Source organism: Lactuca sativa, chromosome 4 (genome assembly GCF_002870075.4).
Source record: "Lactuca sativa cultivar Salinas chromosome 4, Lsat_Salinas_v11, whole genome shotgun sequence".
Taxonomy (NCBI): Eukaryota; Viridiplantae; Streptophyta; class Magnoliopsida; order Asterales; family Asteraceae; genus Lactuca; species Lactuca sativa.
In genome coordinates this window covers 370,672,845-370,695,176 of record NC_056626.2, presented here as the reverse complement: position 1 = coordinate 370,695,176, position 22,332 = coordinate 370,672,845, and positions in this window count along the sequence as shown.

Sequence of the window (22,332 nt, the reverse complement as noted above, 5' to 3'; positions counted from 1 at the left end):
TCATCAAGTAGATTTTACAAAATTAATATTAAATGAACTTATGCGTACCAGGAATGGGGCGTTACAATTAAGCTCTTAATCATTCAAGTACAACCTCCAAACTTTCCTGTTGGATTCCTCCAACCCAAAGGACCATAAAAATCATAGCTTTTTAGACATGCATGTCTTGAGTACAAACTAGGTCAGAATGAAGGGAAAATAAGACCATATCTCATGCATGGAATCTATGACTCACTAATCTTCTAGATTTTGAGGAAGGGATCACCAAGGAGTGTCAAGGACTGATAAAGTTGCCAAGTTTATGAGATCCTATCACTCAAGATTCCTCTAACATTGAGAAAACTGGACAAAACTCTAGACATTGAGGAGTTGAAAACTCTTTAGATCGGTTAGATCTTTGACAGGCAAATCAATAAGACTAAAAAACTCTTGAACACACAATGAATCAAACATATGTCGAATGATTAAAATATAGTCACACCTCAGAAGAGCTCGATTAAGAACTTCTATTGTAGAGATGTGCTATGGTTTACAGTACAATCAATACGATACTTATTAAAGCGTTAATGACAAGGATGAATGCATGCACCTTATATACTAAACCCTAGAAAGATTAACACAGTTGGATAGGCCCAAACCCGTGAAAAAACTGGACTATACAACAAAACCCAATGACGCAACACTTAAGGTCTCAACAATTTCCCCCCTTGCGTCCATTGAGGCGAGACTTCACTTCTGCTGAGTAAGAGAGGTTCGCTACACAACTTTGAACAACTTCGGTATAATGGCATGTAATGTTTGGCGAAAATTGATATACCATCGAAGCATGTCTGAAAAATACTTCTTGTCAGCCTCACTATTCCACTTGCCCCTGTGAATGATGTCGGGAATGTGCTCCAAACAGATTGTGGAGAAAAGGTGCTTGTCAACGAGAGCAAACAGACATTTTTGCCCTTCGCCTCGTGTAAACATCACAGTGTTGAACTTTGAATCAATCTTCCCCGTCTTCATTATGTTGATGTCACTCGACTTCCCTATAGGTTTGATCGTTGGCTTCTTTCTGAGGACAGTAGCAATTTCTTGATCCATCTTCACTACTTCGTGAATGTAGCAAACCAACATTCTCTTGATGTAATCAATGATAGGCTCACACTCTTCGGAATTGGTGAGTAGAATGTTGTTCAACAAGATCCAATCATGAGGGTTTAGGTTCGGTAGGTTAGCAAGAGAAATAGTATGCTCCGGGTTAGCAGAACCTCGGGTCACTTTGAACTTTATGTTGATAAACTTTCCTGCTACAGTAGGCTTCAACACTCTGACAGTAGTGATCTTCTGGGCACTCCATGTTTGGTATTGAGGCTGAGCTAAGGTGAGATAGAAATCAATTAAGTCTCTGTCAACCATCGGATCAGGAGAGGGAATCTCAACAATGGGTTGAAAGCAATGGAAGACAATCACTTTCCAGGTTATCAACATATCAAACTGTGAATCCTTTGAATTCACACAGTCTAGGGAAACAACCGGTTCAAGCCAGTGAGTGCTTGGAGAATCAATCGCTTCCTTGAAAAGCTTCTCTAATGATCATATAGAGGAAAAAGAGTTTTTTGGCTTTCCAACAGGTCGTGAGCCTCTTTCATTTTTCTCTCTTTTTCTTCAGCTTCTCTCGTTGCTCTATCATTTTCATCTAATTCCCGGTCATGTTGCTTCCTTTTCAGAGCGTCAACAATAGTTTCTTCTTCTTCATCACTATCCTCAACATGACCTTTACCTTTCTCCTGCATACCTGAACCCAAAGCTACATTACCCTTCGGTCCACTGTTGAGTTTTGGTTTTTGAGGTTCTCTTGTTGGAGGTGGTTGAGATTTGCTCTGATTTCCTTCTCCCCCTTGTTTCGGAGGGACAACCGTCTCCAAAACACCCTCTATTCTGCTCAAAATTTCAAGAGTAGGACCAAGCTTTTCAGTTAGATGCCGCCTGACCAAGAGAGTGAGAAGTGAATCATGGGCTTCCAAGACGTTGTAGAGAAGAGCGTGAACATCACTCGCATAGATCTTTACAACAGGCTGCTCAAACCGAAGGTACTCAAGTTCCTTGTTCGCCTGATTGAGTCGCGAGGACTTGGTTTTAACTTGAGTAGTCTTGAGTGCCAGTTCATCCATGATTTTGCTTTCGAGTGCCAGTACCTCCTGAAGCTTGGCAAGACGAGTATTGATGGAAGACTGCAAGTCAGCATTGTAAGCTTGAATGCTTTGGCGCATGGAGGCAAAGTGTTGCTTTTCATCTTGAAGAGAAGAGGCAAGCAATTCAACGGTGGCGTTGACAGTTGCTGCACTTTTTTGAGTAGCTGCCTGTAAGGAATCAAGGAAAAGATTAGCATCAGAAATTAGTTTTTCGACTTTTTCGGTCGCTTCCTTGCAGACTTTGGTAGATGAATCAATTGTTGATGTTGCTTTGGAGATGGAGGCTTTGTGCTCTTTGATGAAGGAATCCATCATGGATTTCATAGCAGCCTCGGAGAATGAATCCTGGGAAGATGAAGACGAGGCCATAAACTTATCAAGCTTTTCATTCAGTTCCTTAATCTGCCTCTTTGTGACAGGGGCATCATCATCGTCATCACTCTGTACTCTGTAGGGACTATAGTAGAAGGACTCATAATCGATGCCATCTCCACCAAGAACGGTGTTGGTTTCAGTTGATTGAGTAGGAGAAAGAGGTTAGAGGTAACTGGGGTTTCGAAAGTTTTGGTAGTGGTGGTGGTAGTTTCAGAGAAAATGGGAGTTGGAATGGGAATGGTTGATGTGGGTTGGGATGCGATGACAGGTGATATTAGAGGAATGGACATTGGGATTGAGATAGGTGGAGGAGAAGATGGGTTGGAGCGAACTGGTACCTTATGTGTAGGCGAAGGAGGAGGAGGGCCTCCTCAGACCGAACTCTCATCCTCTAAATCTTCGCTTTTGCTTTTGCTTTCACTTTCGCTTGAAGGTTGGATGGGTAGATGACCAGTAGGAACATAGTCTGAGTCACTTGTTGAAGGACTTCTGGGTTTCTTAGCCATCTTCTTGACCTTTTTCTTCTTCGACTGAGATGGAGCTGCTTTCTCTAGCTTTCGCTTCTTTGGTGTTGCAGCTTTTGAAGAAGGACCCTCCTTGTCACCTTTCTTAGGGTCGGCCTTTTTACCCCTCTTGGATGGTCTATCAGCATCTTCCATCGAACGTATCATCTCAGGAGTTAAATCCCTCTGCCCAGAAGAGGGTAATTGCTGGTACTCTTGAATAATTTGACTCTCATCTGAAACACACCGATACATCGAGGCAGGAATGGATCCATTGAAAGAAAACTTGGTTTGATCTGTGACGATTACCTTTGTAGTGTGAAAAGTGGCGATGGAAGAGAGCAAAGAATCCGCCATAATGGGAATGTGGAATTTTTCCATTGCCCAGTAGGTGACAACAGTCCAAAATATCCCACAAGAGATTTCAGAGTAGCGTGAGGCGGAGTTGAGACTTTGCACTAGTTCAGTCCAAAGAATGGACCCAAAGTCCAGGTTAATACCAATGCAGAGACCATATGGTTGTGAAGGATTTGCTCGCCCCATCAGAACCTGCAACTCTCTCCGATAAACCTTTGAAGAGGAGAGTGAATAAACCGTTCCATTCGGGTGGGAGACACGATTTCGAGAACTTCGTGATTGTGGAGAGAACTTCAGTGTATCCCATGTTGTAGAACATCGAGAACAATTGGTTTGTAGTGATTGAATCAGGGGTGATCAAGAAATCGCTGAGAGGAAGCCCTAGAAGAGAGCAGAAGTGATTCTTGGAAATCAACGTTTTCTAATCGAAGAGCTTGAAGAAAACTCTTTCTTTTCCTTTGTCGTAGGACGCTGTTGAGTACACTTTGGAGAGATGAGACATAGGAACTGCGTCGACCTTTGTTAGGGCAATCGCAAGTGGAGAATATCTCAGACATTCTACCACTTCGAGCATGTAAGAATCATACTGGACCGGTGAGAGATCGATGATAAGATTCTGGATCGCCTTGATAGTGAGAAGAGATGATCTTGCAGATGTATCCTGGACAGAAGATGAATCAACCATTGTTGAAGCTTGATGAAAGTGATCATGAACAGTAAAATCAAATCGCCAGATACTTCTTTTAAGAATATTGGAGGTAGTAAGGATGCAAAAGTAAGGTGATAGACACTTTTATATCATTTCCTAGGAGAGAGAAAAATCTGGTGCAATCATATCACATCTTCTGATTTGACGCCTGAAAAGGCACGATTCGACAACTGTAGCTCCGAAAAAGGTGTCAAATGACGCAATGGGTTGGTGGCCATTTCAAATTCACGCACCTTTCCATCCTTATCTCCTTTTCAAATTCTGAACCATTTCAAATCGACTCCACCATAATGAACCGAAGCTATATGTTTGAGATTAGCTTATTAGCAACCGAACAAGAGTTTGGAAAAATCATAAAGATTTTCGTGCAAGATCGTGTGAAAGATAAAGAAATAAAGAAAAATATATGTGGGATATAAGTAATGTCAAATAAGACATGAAGCAGTGGATCCCGGGCATGAATCTCCTCCTTCAAAGTCAATAGAGACTTCAAAGTGCTTGTGTGGCTCCCTATTAAAATACGATCAAATACTTGTTAAGAAGCATTGAAAGGCATCTTTTTATTATAAGGCTATTAATGGCGGCTAAGCTTCAATCCATGCTTTGGTGCTTGACATAAGACCGAAAGCGGACGAAGTACTTGTGAGACCAATGTAGCCTATTAGACAAGTAGGTTGGAATTATTTTCAGTGACTTGGTGATTGTTATATAAATCTCAAGAACAAAAAAATAAATGGATCTTATGGGAAGAAACGCCTTGGTGTTTAGACAATTTCATAAAGATCACACAAAAAGAAAAAGAGATTTCAGGGCACAGCCCACAAAAGTGGGTTCGTTAATTCATGGGTGAAATCTACAATGTTTGATTGGTCACCGTCAATTCATATAGGGTATTGAAGTTTGGGTTTCACTTAGTTCGGGGTGAAACGAAACTAAGATCATTAACACATACATTGTGTAACAATAAACCTCAGTGGTAAGCACTGAGGAGAGTCTCAAGAGTTATGATCATGAAACGAAAATTGATGGAGAAAAGTGTTGAGATGGTTAGAGAACCGAAGGTACCTCTGTTGTAATAGAGTGACTAAGCAGAAAACTCTTAACTCAATGTGAGAAGAGTAAGGTAGCTCACGACTAGAGTAAATTTTCCTAATTGGGATGATTTGTGTATATCAAGTCATTAAGGCTTCACTTAGAGTCTTTGGAGGCTTTGGTCAACATGCAGCAGCATGCTTCTAGGGACACTTAGCTAATATAAAGATCAAGAGTTATACTTGTCCCAGCTCCATCACAAGAAGTAGCCCATAAACATGTATTAGAACAAGACTTTGAAAAACAAAATTATTTTTGAACTTTTTGATATCTTGAAAGGCACTAAAAAAAAGAAAAAGAAATGAAAATATTTTTGAATTTTATGAAGTTTTCTGAAAAGAATTAAAAATAGAAATAAAAATATTTTTGTATTTTGTGAAACGAAGAACATAAAATAAATTACTGGAAAAGGTAGTGTACAAAAGATACAATTGAAACTTAGCGTTCGGTTCATTTCGGTTCCCGAAAAATTCGGACCCGAAATAGACCGAGCGTTCGCTCTATTTCGCTTTCCAACTTTTAATGAGGCGAAAACGATTTCGCTATTGACTCAGCTTCCATCATTCCTAAGCCTTGTAAAATTTTGTTAAATCTTGCTTTAGGTAAGGCTTTTGTAAAGATGTCAATGTGACATCCCCATTTTCACGGCCAGAAAAGACCGATTTTTTTATGCTTTATAAAAATCAGAGTACCTCTTTTAATAAAAATGTTACGGAATTTGTTCCCAGCAAAACATGATAAATACGTTATCAAAGCATTTCCGAAGAAAAGTATTTTTATTTATTTTAAAACATTTGGGATGTCATCTTCAATACAGAAACATAAGCATAAACAGAACTTACATTCATTATCACTAGTGATTTATATCTCCTTAATCTCTTAGTGTAATGTGACTTCATATCAACACCTGTGATATAAATAAACTGAGTGGGTCAGGTTGGGAAACCTGGTGAGTACATAGGGTTTTAAATCCACGATAAATAAGTTTATTAACTTTATCAAACCAAACAAACCCGATTACCCATTCCCGTCAAATAAGGCAACCAAGTGGGGATGGACCTAGTCTAAGGACTTTCATCGGGGTGACAACACATGCTTCGGGGGTTCCTCAGCAATTCATGTCAAATAAGGCAACCAAGTGGGGATGGAGTACTGCTGGTGAGCACACAGTTCAAATAAACACCTAAAGTTTGCGAGTCTGCTAGCGTTCCACTGGACTGTCTAGAATAGTCCGTGGTCATCATCTATACTCCGCTAGATGACTGGATCATCCATAACATCTATATCGAGGCCTCTCATTATTTTATTTGGTCACACAATAACTATTACATCTACCCATGTTTTACCCAGCACGTTTTGTAGATATAAAATACATATACAATTTAAATCATTTAAAACGTGTATAAAAATATTTCACCCAGCATAGACAACAAGTATTCAGACAATATGTACACATAGCACGTAATTTATATTAAATACTTCATATCTATGTGTACGATGAAAGAGACCATGCACTCACCTAAAAAGGCGGTGATTCCGAACTCATACAACGCTTCGCTTCTTAAAAATAATTTCCTTCGACGAAACCTAATATTATTACCACTAGAGTTTAGTCTATTATTCGTCGAGACTAATTAATAGTCTAGCTATTATTACTATTATATAAGCGTTAAAAAATACTTATATAACCCATAATAATAGCCCAAGTACTTATTATAAGTTCCTAATAACGTTACTATAATTAAATAAAAGTTTTATTAAAAATAGCGTAGGCGTAGCTCACTTACAGCGGGTTTTATAGAAAGCCGGGCTTTCCTTGGAACAGCGTTCCTGAGCCGAAAATCTCTTCTTCTTGGAGCTGTCGAGCACTACGGGGCTTCCACCTCGTGCTAAGGGGGTTCCCTAGGCTTTTCGGAGGGTTTCGGGGCTAGAGAGAGGTTCTAGAGAGAGAGAGAGAGAGAGTAAAGAGAAGAAAGAATGGGAAAGGTATGAAGAAAATGAGGGTGGGAGAGGTTCTATTTATAGGGAGAAAAAAGGCTGAACTTGGTGCCACACGTCACCATCTAGTGGCAAGATATGAGGAGAAAGCAATGGCCAAGATTGTGCCACATCACCCGTTTTCGCACAACACACTTCCAACTTCTAAAATTTGTAACTTTCACATACGACCTTCGTTTTTGACGTTCTTTATATCCACGCGTAGGTGAAAATAAGATCTACAACTTTCATTTTGACTCCATCGGCTAATTCTCGACCAATATTAAATTTAACAGTACGAGGAGATTATACTGTTAAATATCCATGTAAAATTCATAACTTCTACATACGAATTTTGTTTTTGTCTGTCTTTTTACCTTTGAATTCCTATTAATGAGATCCTCAATTCTCATTTAGGTTGCATAGGCCAAAAACCGATCGATCTAAAATTCGAGTTTCGAGCTATGCACTACTAAGCCAAATCTTAGAAAATTCATAACTTCCTTTTAGTCATTACCGAAACGATGGTAACGGCATATTTGAATAAAACGGTATCAATTATTGGGTTCTTGGTAACCTTGTGACTTTCCCTGATCCAAGCGTGAGTCCTATGCTCCCGGTAGTATAGGCCTCTACTACCTTTCATACCTAGTCATACTCGTCCCAAGTATTGTCTCGCAGTTCACCCAAGTCACCATACAAGAAAATCACATAACAACTTGACATATTAGATAACAAAACGAAGGTTTTATGTTATTCCTTGAAACGATTACATAGGTGTTCAAGTTCAACCTATACTATGCCTCTAATAGGCTACACCACGTGGTACTATCTACACGACTACTTCATAGATCCTTATTCCTGATCTCTTTCATTGCCATCTGCTTCGTCAAGGATCATATCGAATGCTCTTGCCTTTGGTTTTGGTGTAATGTTGGGCCTTGCCGCCTCTTTCTTCTTTGGGAAATCCTTAGCAACATGCCCTTCTTCACGACATTCATAACACACCCTTTTGCTGGCGGTGCACTCGTTGGCATAATACCCGGTCTTCCCACACTTGTAGTAGGTCACCTCCTCGCTACATTTCCCGAAGTGCTTCTTCTTGCACCTCTCGCACCATTTTGCTTTATTTCCTACTCCGAACTTTCCTGAACCAGACATGCTCTTCTTATTGGGCCTCGTAGACCCCTCAAATTTCCTCTTTTCGCCAACCTCAATCTTGTTGGCAGCTCTTCCCTTAATCATATCCTCCACAGACTTGGCAGCCCAAATAGCTGCCTCCAGAGTACGTGCCTGACACACTGGCACCGCGTACTCCCATGGAAGTCCCTTTGCGTACTTGTCGATTTTTGTCAGTTCATCTGGGACAATATGCAAGGCAAACTCCATCTTCTCTGTGAAGTTGTTGGTGTATTCATCAATTGACATGCTTCCTTTCTTCGAGGTCAGGAACTGGTTCTCTAGCTCTAGTATGTTTTGGGCTGAGCAGTACTTGCGTTTGAACTGCACAAAAAACTCTGTCCATGTCAATTGTAGGGGCTCATTAGGGCTCAGAGTCTTCCCCAGGGTATTCCACCAGCGCACAACACCTCCTCGTAACTGACTTACTACAAAGGTGGTCTGTAACTTGCCTCTACAACCACACGTCATGAAAGCTAACTCCATCTCTGAGATCCAATCCATGAATCCGATCGGATCTTCCTTTCCAATGAAATTTGATTGTTTGCAAGTCAGAAAATCCTTGTAATTGCATCCATTCCTCTCGACTCCGTCATACTGGTTGTTTTGTCGAACTATTGGTGGGTTGGATTGACCAACGGTCCCACTATAGTTCCTTCCTTCTAACTGCCCATCGTTCAATTCGGGCTGTTCAACTAGGCATCATCAGTTCCCCTCGATGTTGTTGAAGTAAATATCTTGTTTCCTCCATTTGACGATCCAACATCATCTGGATCATCGCTTGCACTCCGGCCATCGTGATTGGCTCAGGATCGGCTACTACAATAGGTATTTGCTTTATCACTAGAGGTTGATTTCTGTTTCCATTTGCGTTCTCAACTCCACTTCGGGTTCTTTCCATTTTGATCTATACACCAGATCCGATGTTCGGTGCGAAATGATGAGAATTAAGATAGGAAAGATTTTATTCACGATTGACGTGTAAATCTCCTTATTACTCCGAAAAATTACATGCCAGTTCTAATACTGTAATTATACATTTAGAAACCTGAACACATAAAGTTTCCAGATCTGGTCGGCAATAGACCATAGATCCGTTCATATAATGCATATCATAAATCATTTAGTACATAAAAGCATGTTAAGCATTTTTCTAAATAAGCTAGTGCTTGTGTCTATTCAAGTGTATTACCTAAATCCATTAGACACACTCCTCATAATCATTGCTTAGAATTCTAAGTTTAAGTCTAGAAATAAATCCATATTCCTAGTTCGATTAAACTAATGCTCTGATACCAACTGCGACATCCCCATTTCCATGGTCAGAAAAAACCGATTTTGTTTATGCTTTATAAAAATCAAAGTACCTCTTTTAATAAAAATGTTACGGAATTTGTTCCCAGCAAAACATGATAAATACGTTATCAAAGCATTTCCGAAGAAAAGTATTTTTATTTATTTTAAAACATTTGGGATGTCATCATCAATACAGAAACATAAGCATAAACATAACTTACATTCATTATCACTAGTGATTTATATCTCCTTAATCTCTCAGTGTAATGTGACTTCATATCAACATCTGTAATATAAATAAACTGAGTGGGACAGGTTTGGAAACCTGGTTAGTACATAAGGTTTTCAACCGACAATAAACAAGTTTATTAACTTTATCAAACCAAACAAACCCGATTACCCGTTCCCGTTATCCTCACTTTACGCCCCTAAAACATCTAACACAAGGGACCTAGTCTAAGGACTTTCATCGGGGTGACAACACATGCTTCGGGGGTTCCTCAGCAATTCATGTCAAATAAGGCAACCATGTGAGGGATAGAGTACTACTGGTGAGCACACAGTTCAAGTAAGCACCTACAGTTTGCGAGCCTGCTAGCGTTCCACTGGACTGTCTAGAATAGTCCGTGGTCGTCATCTATACTCCGCTAAATGACTGGATAATCAATAACATCTATATCGAGGCTCTCATTACTTTATTTGGTCACACAACAACTATTACATCTACACATGTTTTACCCAACACGTTTTGTAGATATAAAATACATATACATTTTAAATCATTTAAAACGTGTATAAAAATATTTCACTTAGCATAGACAGCAAGTAATCAGACACTATGTACCCATAGCACGTAATTTATATTAAATACTTCATATCTATGTGTACGATGAAAGAGACCATGCACTCACCTGAAAAGGTGATGATTCCAAACTCAGACAGCGCTTCGCTTCTTAAAAATAATTTCCTTCGACGAAACCTAGTGTTATTACCACTAGAATTTAGTCTATTATTCATCGAGACTAATTAATAGTCTAGCTATTATTACTATTATATAAGCGTTAAACAATACTTATATAACCCATAATAATAGCCCAAGCACTTATTATAAGTTCCTAATAACGTTACTATAATTAAATAAAAGCTATATTAAAAATAGCGTAGGCGTAGCTCACTTACAGCGGGTTTTATAGAAAACCGGGCTTTGCTTGGAGCAGCGTTCCCAAGCCAAAAATCTCTTCTTCTCAGAGCCATCGAGCACTCCGTGGCTTCCGCCTCGTGCTAAGGGGCTTCCCTAGGCTTTTCGGGGGGTTTTGGGGCTAGAGAGAGGTTCTAAAGAGAGAGTAAAGAGAAGAAAGAATGGGAAAGGTGTGAAGAAAATGAGGGTGGGAGAGGTTCTATTTATAGGGTGAAAAATGGACGAACTTGGTACCACACGTCACCATCTAGTGGCAAGACTTGGGGAGAAAGCAATGGCCAAGATTGTGCCACATCACCCATTTTCGCACAGCACACTTCCGACTTCTAAAATCTGTAACTTTCACATACGACCTCCGTTTTTGACGTTCTTTATATCCACGCGTAGGTGAAAACAAGATCTACAACTTTCCTTTTGACTCCGTCGGCTAATTCTCGACCGATATTAAATTTAACAGTACGAGGAGATTATATTGTTAAATGTCCGCGTAAAATTCATAACTTCTACATACGGATTCTGTTTTCGTCTGTCTTTTTACTGTTGAGTTCCTATTAATGACATCCTCAATTCTCATTTAGGTCGCATAGGCCAAAAACCGCTCGATCTAAAATTCGAGTTTCGGGCTATGCACTGCTAAGCCAAATCTTATAAAATTCATAATTTCCTGTTAGTCTTTACTGAGACGATGGTAACGACATATTTGAATAAAACGGTATCAATTACTGGTTTCTTGGTAACCTTGTGACTTTCCCTAATGCAAGCGTGAGTCCTATGCTTCCGGTAGTATAGGCCTCTACTACCTTTCACACCAACTCATACTCGTTTCAAGTATTGTCTCGCAGTTCACCCAAGTCACCATACAAGAAAATCACATAACAACTTGACACATTAGATAACAAAACAAAGGTTTTATATTATTCCTTGAAACGATTACATAGGTGTTCAAGTTCAACCTATACTATGCCTCTAATAGGCTACACCACGTGGTACTATCTACACGACTACTTCATAGATCCTTATTCCTGATCTCTTTCATTGCCATCTGCTTCGTCAAGGATCATATGGAACGCTCTTGCCTTTGGTTTTGGTGTAATGTTGGGCCTTGCCGCCTCTTTCTTCTTTGGGAAATCCTTAGCAACATGCCCTTCTTCACGACATTCATAACACACCCTTTTGCTGGCGGTGCACTCGTTGGCATAATACCCGGTCTTCCCACACTTGTAGTAGGTCACCTCCTCGCTACATTTCCCGAAGTGCTTCTTCTTGCACCTCTCGCACCATTTTGCTTTATTTCCTACTCCGAACTTTCCTGAACCAGACATGCTCTTCTTATTGGGCCTCGTAGACCCCTCAAATTTCCTCTTTTCGCCAACCTCAATCTTGTTGGCAGCTCTTCCCTTAATCATATCCTCCACAGACTTGGCAGCCCAAATAGCTGCCTCCAGAGTAGGTGTCTGACACACTGGCACCGCGTACTCCCATGGAAGTCTCTTTGCGTACTTGTCGATTTTTGTCAGTTCATCTGGGACAATACGCAAGGCAAACTCCATCTTCTCTGTGAAGTTGTTGGTGTATTCATCAATTGACACGCTTCTTTTCTTCGAGGTCAGGAACTGGTTCTCTAGCTCTAGTATGTTTTGGGCTGAGCAGTACTTGCGTTTGAACTGCACAAAAAACTCTGTCCATGTCAATTGTAAGGGCTCATTGGGGCTCAGAGTCTTCCCCAGGGTATTCCACCAGCGCACAACACCTCCTCGTAACTGACTTACTACAAAGGTGGTCTGTAACTTGCCTCTACAACCACACGTCATGAAAGCTAACTCCATCTCTGAGATCCAATCCATGACTCCGATCGGATCTTCCTTTCCAGTGAAATTCGATGGTTTGCAAGTCAGAAAATCCTTGTAATTGCATCCATTCCTCTCGACTCCGTCATACTGGTTGTTTTGTCGAACTATTGGTGGGTTGGATTAACCAACGGTCCCACTGTAGTTCCCTCCTTCTAACTGCCCATCGTTCAATTTGGGTTGTTCAACTAGGCATCGTCAGTTCCTCTCGATGTTGTTGAAGTAAACGTCTTGTTTCCTCCATTTGACGATCCAACATCATCTTGATCATTGCTTGCACTCCGGCCATCGTGATTGGCTCGGGAATGGCTACTACAATAGGTATTTGCTTAATCGATCACTGGAGGTTGATTCCTGTTTCCATTCGTGTTCTCGACTCCACTTCGGTTTCTTTCCATTTTGATCTATACACCAGATCCGATATTCGGTGCGAAATGACGAGGATTAAGATAGGAAAGATTTTATTAACGATTGACGTGTAAATCTCCTTATTACTCCGAAAAATTACATGCCAGTTCTAATACTGTAGTTATACATTTAGAAACCTGAACACATAAAGTTTCTAGATCTGGTTGACAACAGACCATAGATCCGTTCATATAATGCATATCATAAATCATTTAGTACATAAAAGCATGTTAGGCATTTTCCTGAATAAGCTAGTGCTTGTGTCTATTCAGGTGTATTACCTAAATCCATTAGACACACTCCTCATAATCATTGCTTAGAATTCTAAGTTTAAGTCTAGACATAAATCTGTATTCCTAGTTCGCTTAAACTAATGCTCTGATACCAATTGTGACATCCCCATTTTCACGGCCAGAAAAGACCGATTTTGTTTATGCTTTATAAAAATCAGAGTACCTCTTTTAATAAAAATCTTACGGAATCTGTTCCCAGCAAAACATGATAAATACGTTATCAAAGCATTTCCGAACAAAAGTATTTTTATTTATTTTAAAACATTTGGGATGTCATCTTCAATACAGAAACATAAGCATAAACATAACTTACATTCATTATCACTAGTGATTTAGATCTCCTTAATCTCTCAGTGTAATGTGACTTCATATCAACACCTATGATATAAATAAACTGAGTGGGTCAGGTTGGTAAACCTGGTGAGTACATAGGGTTTTAAATCCACAATAAATAAGTTTATTAACTTTATCAAACAAAACAAACCCGATTACCCATTCCCGTTATCCTCACTTTACGCCCCTAAAACATCTAACACAAGGGACCTAGTTTAAGGACTTTCATCGGGGTGACAACACATGATTCGGGAGTTCCTCAGCAATTCATGTAAAATAAGGCAACCTTATAGGGGATGGAGTATTACTGGTGAGCACACAGTTCAAATAAACACCTATAGTTTGCGAGTCCGCTAGCATTCCACTGGACTGTCTAGAATAGTTCGTGGTCGTCATCTATACTCCGCTGGATGAATGGATCATCAATAACATCTATATCGAGGCTTCTCATTATTTTATTTGGTCACTCAACAACTATTACATCTACCCATGTTTTACCCAACACGTTTTGTAGATATAAAATACATATACAGTTTAAATCATTTAAAACGTGTATAAAAATATTTCACCCAACATAGACAGCAAGTATTCAGACAATATGTACACATAGCACGTAATTTATATTAAATACTTCACGGATCATTGGACCATCTGGTCCGTTCTCTGTGAGGACCCTCCGGTCTCACTACTTGTTGGACCCTCTGGTCCGGTCTCAGTGAGGACCTTCCGGTCTCATGGCGCGTTGGACCTTCCGGTCTGGTCTCAGGAATACATAATATATCATATATATCACACAGACAAGATGAATAATATCACATAACTTAAATAAACACATAAGTCCCTCTGATCACACAAAAGTTACCATTCTAGGTAAAGTATAGTGAGAAGACTCACCTCGACAACAAGCAAGCATCCTCGTACTCGAATCTCGAACTAGCCACCGCCTAACACATAGGGTAGTTATCTCAAAAAATACTCGATTCTCGACTCCAAGCAACCAAATGTTATTCTTCTCTCTTTAACTCTTGAATTGGGTAAAAGACCATTTTACCCCTCCATGGTCTCCATTACTCATGTTGACCAAGCCCTAAAGTCAACAAAAGTCAAACTCGAGTCAACAGTCCATGTTTGACCCGAGTCGTCGAGTGCACTCTTGCGACTCATCGAGTCCCCTTGTTTCCTCAGAAGTCTCAAGATAGTCCGGCGCAACTCGTCGAGTTGACACCCAACTCGCCGAGTTATCGCACAATCAAACCCATTGGGACAAACCCTCACCGACTCGTCGAGGCGGCTCCTTGACTCGGCGAGTCCATTCAAACTCATATCTCATTCAGTCGTTTTCAAGGCAGAGAACCTCCCCAAATTCTAGATCTACACTCCTAAGGCTCATCAATCACCTAAAGTCATAGGCTTTAAGTTCATGCATGGCCTTTTGAGCTTAAAATGCCAAAACACATCTCAAAAATGGTTTTTCACTCAAGATCACTATTTTGGTTGGATAAAGCGGGGACTTTTGGGCTCTAGGGACCTCACATGGTCCAGATCTGTAGTTTAACCCTCTCAATGAACATAAAATACTCAATGTCCTCATATTTGGGTGGAAAAACCCTAGATTCATAAAATCATGAGATCTATACAAAATAATGAGAAAATGCAAGCTCTATACATTTCCCAGAAGCTCTGAAGAGGAACAATCTCAGATCCAGTAGCACCTTCTTGACCCTTGGCTTGGAATTCTTCTCTCCTCTTCACAAGATGCACCAAACACTCACAATTAGCCAAGCACTCTCTGTCAAAGCTCAAAGGTCATCTAGGGTTGTTCTCAGGGGAGTGTAGCCGAAAATGAGGCTATAAGTGCCTTTAAATAAGGCCCAACCTCTGCCCAGCACCTACTCGGCGAGTCAGCTCTCTGACTCGTCGAGTCCACTCATTAAATCCACATGGCCAACCCGACCCTACTCGGCGAGTTGGACTCACAATTCGTCGATCAACTCCATAAATCTCAAAGATAAACACACATTAATGCATCTGAAAGTCTGGATGTTACACCGAAAAGGCCAAAAATGCACTTTACTCTAGAAAAAAATGAAATTAGGGTGCATTAATACACAAATAAATGAATGTATGTTGGTATTTCATTCATTTACTTCCATCTAAAAATCGAAAAAAAAAAATTGCAAACCTTTGAAGCCAGATTGTGAACATAATAGTTGTATACTGTGGATTATTTTGTGGAGCCTAAGACCATCATATGTACATTAAAGAAATGTTAAAATGGATATATTCATATAACAATATGAGAACATAGCATCCATATTTTGGCTAAAAAAATCTTGAAACTTTGTATATGAATTTTCACCTAATGTTACATTTGGTATCTGATTTATGTTTGTAATCCGATTCACCACCTTTCGTTGCACAGTTGCATCAAATTTCGGGTGAGGGGTAATAGAGTAATTTTACGCACCTGATGATAAAGAAATGAAACAAATCCAAATCCCCACGATCGCCAGGTTTTCTGATCCCACATAACTCTTGCATCACTTACCAACAAAAAAAGAGAATAAAATAAAAAAGTGTTCACCATATGTATCAGAAAGAGTCCTTAGTACAAACAAATTAACGATAACAAAAAAAAAATTAAAGGCCAAATTTTAAGAAAGACAAAGAGATGATTTATCTGTAAATTCAATTCCTTGTTTTTCGTTGCCATTAGGTAGAATCAAATGAGTGTCGTTAGATAGAAGATCCTAAAGCAAAGAAGTGAAAGCAACAGACGTAGAAGCAGCTATGATAAAAACTGTCAACAGTGAAGGGAAAGGTTATATTCTAGAAAGATGTTTCTCTTTGTTTAAAAAAAAATCGAGATTTAAGCAGGGTAAATGTGGCAAAGAAAGGAAAACGTCTCATTAAGAAAATAAGCCCAAAGATGTCGATGTTTTTGCCCTAAAAATATATTGAACAATCAGGTAAGGTTATAAACCCTAAATTTTGGTTACCGATTTAGGTGTAGTAGCCAAGAAACAAACCTTCAAAATGTGAGAAAGAGCAGTGCTTAAGAATTGGGAGGAAACACCTTCATCCCTTGAGTGATCGATACCGACTTAGGCGTAGTAGCCAAGAAACAGACCTTGAAAATGTGAGAAAGAGCAGTGGTTAAGAATTAGGAGGAAACACATTCATCCCATGACTGAGCCTTCCAAAAATGCGACAATTTCGGTGGAAAGAAATCACCGGTGAAGGTAGAGGTAGAGTGAATAAGGAAGGGATAGAAATTGGGAGGGTGAGAGATGGCATTGGTTGCAAAATATGGAAGTTGTCGAGGCGTCTTCGGTAGTGGGCATCTGCTTTCTCTATTGTTCGTTGAAAGAGTAAGCATACAGATGCAATAGAGGTTGATTTTAGACACATTTATGTTATATCTTATAGGCAGTGAGTCGACCAGTCAGCGGAAGCGGATGGAGTGGGGAAGCAAGACATGGGGGGATATAACCTTTGCGGGATCGATTTCCATACATAAGAGTATAAGAGAAGATAGGAAGAATGATCAGAGACACACGTATGTGTAAATCGCCGCTTATAGGGAAGAAGACACATATGTGTAAAACACCTACATGTGTAAGGGTAAATGATCGGAAAAACCCAAAGAGTAAGAGAAATACAGACAGATTAAAAAAAATTGACCAATGAACATAAAGTACTGTTAGTGTTGCAAGGACCAAATTGCAATTTCAATAAAGAGCTAGACCAATTCCAATCTACACCAAATAGGCCCAATTGTGCCAAAACCTTAGGAACTTTACTGTTCCTAAGGGTTGTCCTAGTTATATATATATATATATATATATATATATATATATATATATATTAATGCTATGAATAATTAATTTTTGGTATCTATAAAGCATAATATATAACAATATACAATATGTTAAATTTTGAATATATGAGTAGAAGATGGGCCAGAATGTACTAAACTCGTCGTCTTTCTTTACCCCGATCGTGGTCCATAACCCATTTTACTGAGAAAAACTTCCTAAACGGACTCCGTTTCCTCCAAATTTGAAATCATATTCTTATCCATCTTAGGACACCACCCACTAACAAAATTACCTCATTAAGAGCATTTGGTATGAGCAACTTGAAGTGGTGTTATAACAAGAAAAACAACAAGAAGAAGGGGTGGTGTTCATGGTGTTATAACACCCATTAAGAGGAAAGAGATAGAGATAGATAATGTGTGCAACCAATAGATGATCTTGTTTCATCTAGTCATGGCCACAACAAGAAGTAACACAACGTGATACAACAAGAAGTGGGGGGGGGGGGGGGGGGGGGAATGGTGTTTATCTTGTTATGACTAGGTTATGAGGTGACACATCAGCAATAATAGTATTTCTCGTTGCCCATACCATATGCTCTAAGGTGCATATAGTTTCGATTCCTTCGAGGTTATAATCCCATAAGGGTATTGATATTTCCAAGGAATGTTTTAATACTTCTAAGGAATAATCAGTAAATAGACTACTCTACCCTTCAATTAATTTTGAATAAAAGAAGGTAATGAATTATAAAGTGATTCACCTTTTTTACCTGCTATATAATGTCATATATATATATATATATATATATATATATATATATATATATATATATATATATATATATTGTAACGCCCGGGTTTCAGGGCTAAGCATTTTTAGACAATGTAATAGTCTAGTTCAACTCTTGTAACTCTTTTTGAAGTAATAAAGATGAAATATTTGATTATTATGTGAATTATGTGTATTTATGTGTTTACTATTTAATTATAAATGTATAATTAATAAAGAATAAAAATAAGCGACAAAATTAAAGTGTGAGATAAGCCCGATATCTTTATATAAAGTTGTAGTGGTCGAAAGAAGGATTCTGGGAATATAAAGAACGCCAAAATCCGAGTTATAACGAAGACGTTATGACCCGTCGAAGTTTCGCGACAGAACCGGCACGATACCGGGAAGCGTAAATAGTGAATTTACGATAGAGCGAGATTTAGCCTCAGCGATCTAAACAAAAGTCGTAGAATTGGTAGATGTAATAGGTGATGTGTGATAAAATGATGAGAGTCCTCGATGTTGATGTTGTTGATTCTGTCATCTAGCGGAGTATGGATGACGACCACGGACTCTTCTAGACAGTCCAGTGGAACACTAGCAGGCTCGCAACCTGTAGGTGTTTGTGAACGATGTGTTCACCGGTGTACTCCATCCCCCACATGGTTGCCTTTAGGACATTTATTGCTGAGGAATCCCCTTAGCAGTAGTGTCCATCCCGATGATTATCCTTAGGCTAGGTCCCTTATGATAGGTGTTTAGGGACGTAAAGTGAGGATAACGGGAACGGGTAATCTGGTTATTGTTGATTGATGAAATTAATAAACTTATTTATTGTGGGATGAAAACCCTATGTGCTCACTAGGCTCCCCAGCTTGACCCACTTAGTTTCTTGTATTACAGGTAGTGGCGAATGAGCATAAATGTGATGTTTTGGATGAGGGATTACGAATATAGGCCTGTAGATACGAAATAATGTAGTAAGGCTTATATTGTACTATTTATGCTTTTGATCTATATCGAACATGACATCCCAAGTCTTTTAATGAAATACATTTCCTTGGAAATGCTTTTAATAAATCTTTATCATATTTTGTTTGGGGACAAATTCCGCAACACTTTTATTTAAAATGTTACTCAGATTTTCAAACAAAGCATAAACAAAATCGGTCTTTTCTGGCCGTGATTTTGGGGATGTCACAGTTGGTATCAGAGCATTAGTTTAAGCGAACTAGGAATTTGTAGGATTTCTATACTTAAACTTAGAAATGTAAGCGATGATTGTGAGGTGTGAGCACTAGCTTATTTTAGGAATTGTGCCTAAAATGTTTTTATGTGCTAAATGATTTATGCATGATATGCTGTTATTTGTTCGGATCTATGGTCTGTTGCCGACCGGATCTGGAAACCTTATGTGTTTAGGATTCTAAATGTATGACTATGATATTAGAACTAGCATGTAAACGTTTCGGAGTGATAACGATGATTTAAACGTCTATCCTAAATAACGATCTAAATTCACCTTATTCGGTGTATAGATCAAATGGCAAGGACCTGTAGCGGAAACGTAAACTCAAATGGAGATAGGAACCAACCTCCAGTGATTGAGCAAATACCAGTTGTGGAAGCCGCTGCTGAGCCGATAACGATGGCCGGAGTACAAGCGATGATCCAGGCGATGTTGGATCGTCAAATGGAGGAAACTAGACGTTTGCTCCAGCAAAATCGAGAGGAAGCGACTATTCAAATCGAACAGCCCGAGTTGAATGAAGCGAAGACTGAGGAAGGAAACTACAGTGGGACTGTTGGTCAAGCTAACCCACCGATAGTTAGGCAAAACCACCAGGATGGAGGAAATGACGGACGTGGATGTAAATACAAGGATTTCATGGCATCCAAGCCATCGAGTCTATCCGGAAGCCCAACACCGGTGGAAGTCATGAACTGGATCTCTGAGATGGAGACGGTGTTTGAGAGTTGCAAGTGTAGCAACAGGCAGAAGAACGCTCTCGCGGTTCCTCTGTTGAAATCTGGAGTATTAAGATGGTGGAAGCTACTAGCTGATTCAATGCCCAAAAGTGAAGCAAGCAAGATGTCGTGGGAGGATTTTCTGGTACAGTTGAAGATGCAATACTGCTCTGAACAGGATCTTCTAGAGATCAACAACGAGTTCCAGAATCTGAAGATGGGAAGAATGAGCGTTACTGAATACGCTGCAAGCTTTACTGAGAAAATGAAACTTGTTCCTCACCTAGTCCCAACTGAACTCTCCAAGGTTAACAAATTTGCCCTTGGATTACCAGCGGACTTCGGTCCCATGATCACGCAAACTACCACTCTGAAAGCCGCCATCTGGGCTGCTAAGAATGTAGAGACCCAGATACGAGAGAAGGGTCTGGAGAGAGCGGAGGTGGGAGATAAAAGGAAATTTGACGGATCCTCGAGGTCCGGTAAGAAAGGTAAATTCTCGAAGTCTGGTTCGAAAGGAGGAGGAACCGAAGCAAAATGGTGCGACAAATGCAAGAAGAAGCACCAGGGGAAATGTGATGGAGGAGTCACTTGTTTTAAGTGCGGAAAGCTTGGGCACTATGCCAACGAATGCACGTTCACTAAGAAGGTATGTTATGAGTGCAATGAGGAGGGGCACATTTCAAAGGATTGCCCGAAGAAGAAGGACGTAGGAAGACCCAACATACCACCGAAGCCGAAGGCGAGAGCCTTCCAGATGATGCTCGAGGCTGCGAAGGAGGCAGTAGACATCGCTTCAGGTACCTTTCTTGTAAATGGTTTGCCTGGAAATATACTATTTGATTCCGGAGCCAACTACTCCTTCGTGTCGCATAAATTTGGTGGGAAATTAGCATTGCCTGTAGAAAAACTTGATAATGCCCTGATTGTAGAAGTTGCTAGTGGCAAATTCGTACCTGTTAGTGATCGTATTAGGAACATCGTCATCGACCTAAACGGAAACGAATTACACGAGAAGCTATTACCCATAGAATTAAACGGTTTCGAAATTGTTTTGGGTATGTATTGGCTTAGCGCCAACGATGCTGAGATTCAATGCCGAAAGAAGATAGTAAGGGTAAACCCACCCGGAAAGGAATCATTTATGGTGTACAGGGACAAACACATAGTGAATTCTGGAATCATCTCCCTCATGAAAGCCAGGAAATGTTTGTCTAAAGGATGTGCATCATACTTGGCATTCGTAATCGACGCTAAGAAAGAAAAGAAAGAGGTGCAGAATATACCGGTCATATGTGATTATCCGGAAGTCTTTCCCGAAGATCTTCCCAGATTACCACCTGATAGGCAAGTGGAGTTTCGTATAGACTTGTTACCAGGTACAACACCGATAGGAAAGGCACCATACCGACTAGCACCGACGGAGATGAAGGAGCTTATGACGCAACTTCAGGAGCTGTTGGACAACGGTTTTATTCGACCTAGTTCATCACCCTAGGGAGCTCCGGTGTTATTCGTGAAGAAAAAGGACGAAAGTATGAGAATGTGTATAGACTACCGAGAGCTGAATAAGGCAACGATGAAGAACAAGTATCCATTGCCGAGGATTGATGACATATTCGATCAGCTGCAAGGTTCGAGCTACTTCTCAAAGATCGATCTTAAGTCAGGATATCATCAGCTGAAGGTAAGAGAGCAGGATATTAAGAAGACTGCATTTAGAATGAGATATGAACACTACGAGTTCTTGGTTATGTCATTCGGACTAACCAATGCTCCAGCAACATTCATGGATTTGATGAACAGGTTTTGTAACCATTCCTCGATAAATCCGTGATAGTATTCATCGACGACATTATCATCTACTCGAAAAGCCAGGAGGAGCATGGCAAGCATCTACGAGAAGTGTTGGAAGTATTGAAGAAGGAAAAGCTTTACGCTAAGTTCTCCAAATGCGACTTTTGGATACAAGAATTCCAGTTCTTGGGTCACGTGGTTAACCAAGAAGGGATAATGGTTGAC